Below are 7,863 nucleotides of genomic sequence, written 5' to 3'. Positions count from 1 at the left end.
ATGAACTGTGACCTGGGAGATGTAAGACAAATAAACCCTTTCCTCCCCAAGTTGGTAGTGGTCAGAGTGTTTTGTCACAGTAATGGAGAAACAAACTAAGACACCCTCCTAGCATCCATAGGATCCATCGGTTACCAAAAGTTCCTTTGGAGGGATTAGGGTTTCTTAACTACCTCCCATGTCTATACTGAGATTTTTGTCTGGTTTGAGCTTGCATGGACTTAGGTATGCTGTCACCATTGCTCTGAGTTCATATGAGTAATTGATCAGCTACCTGGAAAACTGTTTCCTTGTGATCATCTACCACCTCTGGCTCTTACAATCTTTCCACCCCCTTTTCCACAATGATCCCTGAGCCTTGGAAGACAGAAGTTTGATATAGGTGTCCTATTCAGGGATAAACACTCTGCTGCATCTTGTTCTCTGCACATTGGCCAGTTGTGTGTTTCTATGTTCATCACCATCTGCTGCATAAGGAAACTTCTTTGATGGGAGTTGAGAAATGCATTAATCTATGGGTATAACAATAAGTCATTAGAAGTCAGTTTAATACAATAACTACTTAAGAGAAAAATTGTATTAGGCTCACCCCTCTGTCTGGTGACCTGTCTAGCCTTGGGTTCCTAAGCCTGGTATCAATGTTAGGTATTGGCTCCATCCTATGAAGTAGACCTTAAATTCAATTAGAGAGTGGTTGGTTATTTGTATGATATTTGTGCCACTATTACACCAGTGGGCATATCTTGACATGTAACTACATAGGTGCATGGTAGCTATGATGTACACATACTCTGTGCCTTTGAGTGAAAGACCTTCATTTGCAGAGTGTGAAAATGCCAGGCCAGTTTTTGTTGTAGTTCACAGGATTCATACCTGGGTAAGGTAGATGATTGTTTTTGTTTTTGTTTTTTTCCCCTCTGGTAGCATACATAGCACTTTCCCACACTGTGAACACTACCCAGTAGATGAGGCTCTGAAGTCAACGCCAGCTTGATTGCTCCTTGTTTGTTCTATATCTCATGTACCCCCAAATTGATATGTTCCATCCTCATTATCACTTACCTTGAGTGGCTTTCATGTTTTCCCTGTGATTTCTTCTTTGAACCATGTTACCTAGAAGAAAATTATTTAATTTTCAAATATTTGGTTTTCTGCACATAATCCTGTTATGGGTTTCTAAATTTGTTGTGGTCTAAGAACTTACTCTGTACTCTTTTAATCCTTTTAGGTTTAAATGTGTTTATTACATGTCTACGTGCAGTCTCTCTTGGAAAACACTATACACCCTTACACAGTCTTCAGTCATTCAGAGCAATATTCTTTTTCATTAGTCAGCTTGGTTATGGAGTTAATTTCTTACGTACATATTCTATCATCCAATTGTGATAAGAAACAATGAAGAAATATATGTTAGCAAAATATGGAGCATTGACAAGCCCAAAGGTCAATCTGACAAAATGCTAAAATTGATTCAGTCCTACTAAAATTATCTAAGATAAAGAGAAATTTTACAATTATCATTAAGAAATGATGTCTTTTGTGCACTGAAGCAGTTTGTCTTCACCTTTAGGATCACACACAACCTGGTGAACTGGCCCCACAGTCCTTGCAGGCCCCTCTGTCTCAGCAGTTCTCTGTGTCTTCAGGTCTGCTCTGCTCACTATGTGCACAACCACAGCGGCTTTCACATATTCACCATTCCCATAGTGCAAACTATTTTCCTCTTTTTGTCTTACCTTGTTTATGTTGTAACGTATGTCTCTCATAAGTAGATGCAACTTACTTTGTTTTTTGTCCAGTGTGCCATTTACTTCAACTGTTCAGTCCATTTATATTTGATGTGATAATTGGCATGGTAAATAGCAGTGCTACAATTTTGCTACCTATTTTCTACTTGTAATCTACTCTGTTTCTCTTTTCCTAGCTTATTGTGGTTTAACTACAGATTTTTTTAGTATTCCATTTTGTTTCTATTTGATTTTCACTGTGTTCCCTAGTCATTTCTAACAGGGTAGCCCTTCTCAACTTTATACAGTGTACATTGAATTAATATAATAGCATTTAATGTGACCAAATTTACTTCCCATTCCCTCCCCCTCAAACTCCTCCCCATCCTCCTACACTACTTTTCCCTCCTACTTCTTGTGCTCTTTTTTTATACCCACTGAGTGCACTTAGTGCTGCCAGCATAGGCATGGATGTGGAACTGTCCACTAGAGCATGGATAGCCTCTCAGGGGCCTCATCCCTGGAGAAAACTGATCCTCCCTCTCTCAGAAGCCATGAGTTTTAATAGCAGATACTGTATTTTTTCATTTTTAAGGTATTCATTTGAAGTGGTGGCTCACATCCATAATCCAAGTGCTTAGGAGACTGAAACAGGAGTATTGACTTGATTTCAAGGCCAGCTGGGCCTGAAAGAATGAAACTGTCTCAACAACAACAAAAAAAAAAAAAAAACCAAGCAAGCAGGCAGAGCTCTGTCGTTTGGTTCTTTTCTTGATTATCCTATGTCTTCCCTGAAATTCTCCCTCTCCTTACATATTATATTCATATTTTCTTATAAACCTTTCACATATCTAATATATCTATATGTCACTCATCAGAATTTTTATTTTCATTTCTAAAAGTTCTTTGTGAATCTTTTTTGTCTTCCATGTCTCTACTTAATTAGTTGAATTACTAAGTGAGTTTAGAAATGCTGCACTACACAGTATCAACATAAAAAGTCTATTTTACTTTTATATTCAACAATAAACAAGTTAAAATTGGGAAATGCCATTTATAATATAAAATCTGTGATACTTAGGAGTTCAACCGTGGCATGTAAAATTCTGCACAGTGAAAACTACTAATTCTAGGTCTGAGACCTCAACATGCTGTACCACACTCACAGAGGCTTGGTATCATTAGTGTATCAATTCTTTTCCAACTAATCTACATATTCAATTCAATTCCAGTTAAAATCCTAGACCATTTCTAATAGAACTTGGTAAAATTATTATAAAATTCACATGGAAACAAAGGACCTAGGAGAGATAAAATGGCTTTTTTAAAAAGAGTAACACAGCTGGCAGAGACACAAGCACAACTGAAGAACTGCAGTGTCAAATGTCAATAAAATGTGGGTTGATGTCAAGACAAACAACAGACCTAGTATAACTAAACAGAGCCCAGAAACTATGGGCTCACGAGACTTCTATGAAAGACATAAAAGCAATTTTCAAAGACAATTAAGTTTTAGCCACACCTCACTCCATGTGCAAAAGTTAACTCAAGATGCATCATAAACCTCATTGTAAAACCTAGTTTATAAAAGTTCTAGAAGAAAATATGGGGGAAATTTTTCTGTGGCCTTAGATTATCCACATATGTCTTGGATATGACACCAAAAAATATAAAATTGCAAAGAAACAGTAGATGAATCAAATTTCATCAAAATTTAAAGCTTTACTTGAAAATAGACTATTAGGAGAACAGAAAGACAAGCCATAGACCAGGAGAAAATATTTGCAAATTATGTATCTTAGATTTACATTCAGAAGATAAAAATGAACACTCCTACCCAATCACAAGAAAATCAACCAACCCAATAAGATAATGGAGAAAATATTCCAATTTCATCTAAGAAGATATGGGAGGCAAATATACACATGAAAAGATCAGCAGTCTTCAGGGAAATGCAATTTAAATATCTGCACAATGGAGACACAGTTATTCAAACTGCTACAGTTGGAAGACTGAGCATAGCAACTGTTGGAGAGGTTGAAGGGAAAACAGCCTGGAGCTTCATAAGTTAGACATACACCTACCACCTGGCCCATTATTTTACTTGTATTTATTCAAAAGGAACTAAAGCATTTAAGTATAAAAATACTGTACACGAATGTTCATGAAAGCATTGCTCATAGCTGCCAAACTGAGACACCTCCAATGCCCGCCTGCTGGAGTGAGGACTAACCACCCACAGATTACAACGGAAAATGGTCAGGAATTTTTTTAAATGTGCTGTGGATACATGCAACATGGATAATCAAAGCCTCCAACTGGATTATTCCACTCATACAAAATTCTAGAAAATAAAAGCTAGCCTTTAGTACCAAGAAGCGCCTCAGTGGTCTCCTGGGGAAAGGAGGAAAGAAGTGTACAGCCATAAGATGCTCACTACCTAGATTGCAGTGAGGGTTTTATGGGTGTGTTTCTGGGTCAAACTCAGAAAACTGTGTGCTCTACGTGTGTGGTTATCAAATGTCAGTCACACCCCCATAAAGCTGTTTTTAAAGGAAGAAAAACTTCCTCCCAAAGGAAACTCTAGACCCAGAACTGTAGAATGCAATGTGCCCAGCTGGTTCCTCCAACCTACATTTAGGAAAAGCTGACATTAGAAATCAGCCATTGTTAATTTGCCACATTGAAAAAACAAGGCAGAAAAATCATGTCACCATCTAAAGAGATTTAAAAAATAAATAAAATTAAATGTTCATGTACATAAATAAGCACAACCAATTTTTGGCAAATCAGAGGCAGGGGGAGCTCCTCAACCCTAGCATCATCACACCTAACTATAATGAACATCCTGTTTCCTGCTCTCACAGCTTCTGAGCAACTCTACACAGGAGCTGGAAACCTACACAGGAAGATGAGCAAAAATAGGCCAGATGATTGGAAAGTGAGCCTCACAGCATTAGTAGAAATGTCAGGAGACTGTAGGAAAGTTAGATGTCACAGCCCACTAAAGGCAGAGGAACCAGCTGTATGTCTGCCCATGGACCCCACAAAAAAATGAGTTCCAACAACACTTCCACTTGAAGAAACAGTGAAAGTATCTGCTATGTGAGAATTGACGCAATTAAATACACAGAATGCCTTTGACAGAAAGCTGAGAGACACTTGAATATAAATAGATGTGGAACTGCATCAAGTTGATGGGCTGGAAGACTAGACCTTACGAAGGTGTGGAATTTATCACAAATCAAGTTATGGGAGGGTCCAGAACTCAACAAACTATGCTCCTAAGATGGAAGACTGGAGCTATTCCCACGCTGGTGTTAGGAAGCCAGAACAGTATAGAAGAGGACTTTAAGCCCTGGAGACACCTGGAAAAAAACAGCACACTGTGAAAAGCTGCAGGGAGCCTCAGGATGCCTGTGGACACAGATGAGGTCACTGGGTACAGGAAGTCACCCCCTGCTCTGTGACTTCTTTCAGAGAAGTGGGTTTAGTTACGAGTAAGAGGGCAGGTTGGTGTGGGCCTCAAAGCTGAGGCAATGGTGGAAGGCAGGCAGCAGGGCATAGGAGATTGTAACTTCCGTCTTGGGTTCTCAGTGGGAAGGACTGTGGGGGTGGGTAGAGGAATGGGCGGGACCCTAGTCTCTTCACACCCAGGCCTCATCCAAACAGCTCACACACATCCCCCTCTCTGCCATGGTGCTGCCCTTCTTCACTTAAACAGCCCTTCCACAGCTCAGCCCCTCCTGTGACCTCAACGCATTTCCCTGCAGAAACCTGTTATGCTGGATCCAGATCCCCACAGACATTCTTGAAGAGTGAATACATAACTGACATTTGTAAACTGACTCTGGGGCAAGAATCATGGAGTCAAGGATGTTGTTCCCAGGTAACCACCAAGGTTTGGACTGTATCAGCAACCAGATCCAGGACCAGGACAGTAGGCTGCAGAGCCCCTGGCCACAGGGAGCCGGTATACTGTCCCCTGTAATTTAGAGTAGCCTCTCATCTACCTGCACAGGTCAGAGACGAAGCCCCTTGTCAGGCCCAGACACCTTCCACTCACTACCCACTGCTCTCTTGCCACTTAGCCTACATACAGGATCACCTTGGAGCTTCAACTTAGACCCACCCATGGGGCACACTTGGAAATGCATCTAATATACCTATCATGGTCAAGGGGCAAGGATAGAAGACTTCGATATCTAGGGTCCAGGCAGGAGATGGTGCACCATGACCCCACAAAAGGGCAAAGCCATGAGTGTGATCCTCCCAGGGTCCCATTGCCAAGGCAAAGGGTTCTGTACTGCCTTCCACAGCTCAGTCCATCCTGTGACCTCAAAGCTGGCCATGGTTCAGGAGGTTGAAAATAAGACAGAACTGCTCTTAGAAGGCAAGTAGGAGGACCTAGGCAGCCTAAAATCATGGCCCTGTGCCTAGAGTGGTGCAGAGAGGGCAAGGGGCTCAGGAATCCACAGGTGATTTGCTCCTCAGGCCTCTGATGGGTGTTAAGGAATGTCCGCTCACAGCAGGCCCCTCATACCTGCTTGTCCCTTGAAATCAAAAAGGCTAGCTCCGGTGTCTATCTGCTTCTCATACAACCAGTCTAGCTGACACCCATGGTCACAGGGGACCACATGAGGATAAGTTGAGAGCAACCTACCAGAGGCCATCCAGGGACAAGGATGGGGAGTGGCCTCTGCTCCCTCCTCCCAGCTCCAGCTCTCTGCAAGTCTTTACCGGAGCAAGACCTCTCCTGTGAGTTGCACTGCCAGGAACCAGAAGAGCTTCACACACACACACACACACACACACACACAGAGTCTGTTCCTTAGAGCACCCTCAGCTAAGGCAGGATGAGGCAGCATCTGCAGCTTCCCAGCTACCATCTGTCCCTCCCTATGTTGAGGGGGCAGAGTGCAGAGAGGATCAGAGAACATAGGGTCCTAATTCCCACCCATGTGGAATTGCAGTACAATGGAGGAGTTCCCTGCTTCATCTCTGGCCTTTGATTCTTTTCTGTGATATAAGGAGTCTCTTTTACTGAGTGAGGTCACCTGCATAGTCAGACTACTCTGAGTTTCCAACCTCTGTGCTCTGATCTCATTGGAAAAGACCGAGACAATCACAAAGAACCTGAGCACAATCCAAAAAGAAATTCCATTTCCCTGTCCTGGAGTCCAGTGCCTGGGCTGGTTTCACCTGAGAGTCAAGGGATCCCTGGAACCTGCAGTCAGATCCTCAGTCAGCTCTGCCTCTATCCCTGGTCTTCAATTCCCTCCAGAACCATGAGCTGTTATTTCTCACACTGAGACCCCTCTGAGTCTTTAAGGACAAGGTCAGGACTTGAATTTGCAAGTCCCTGTTCTAAAAGCAACAGACTCCTCAGAAAAGCCTGGGTAAGGTGATGAAGCCCTTGGCCCCTTCTTAGTGGACTGACAGAACAGACTTAAACCCAGATCCATCACCTCCACATCAGCCTCTACACAGGTGAGAGTTCAGAGGTACAAGTGCCTGTGCTCGTGAGTGTTCCTATGTGCACCACTGTGTATGCACTGAATGTGTTTGAGAGTTTGTGTGTGCCTGCATATACTTGTATGTACCTCTATGTGCTTGTATATATGCCTGAATTTATCTGTAAGCATGCACCTGAGTGTGTCTGTGTTCTGATGTATAACTGTATGTGTACCTACATGTGTCCCTGAACATCTGTGTGAACTTGAATATGTACCTGCATATCTATCTGTTCACTTTGCTGTGTACCTACATGTGTGCCTGAGCATTTGTGTGTACCTGTGTATCTGTATGTGCACCTGCGTATTTGTGTTCACTTACCTGTGTACCTATGTCCCCCTGAGCAACTGTGTGTACCTGTATGTACACCTGTGTACAATCTGTCTGTCCACCTGCATGTGTCTGTATGCACATCTGCATGAGCCTGTACAAATGCCTTATGCATTGATGTGCATCTACATATGCCTCAGTCTGAGTATGCTGGGAATCTATACATATGGCATGAAGGTTAGCGTAGTTCTGACTCAGAAACTCTGACCTGTATGCCCTATGAGTGAACCTAAGTTTAAGGATGGGGTTTATAATTAGGTGTTAGGTTGGGAGGAACACATGTATCACATGT

Source organism: Nannospalax galili, unplaced genomic scaffold (genome assembly GCF_000622305.1).
Source record: "Nannospalax galili isolate Female #2095 unplaced genomic scaffold, S.galili_v1.0 scaffold49, whole genome shotgun sequence".
NCBI lineage: Eukaryota > Metazoa > Chordata > Mammalia > Rodentia > Spalacidae > Nannospalax > Nannospalax galili.
The sequence above is the reverse complement of the archived record's forward strand: the minus strand, read 5'-3'. Positions refer to the sequence as shown.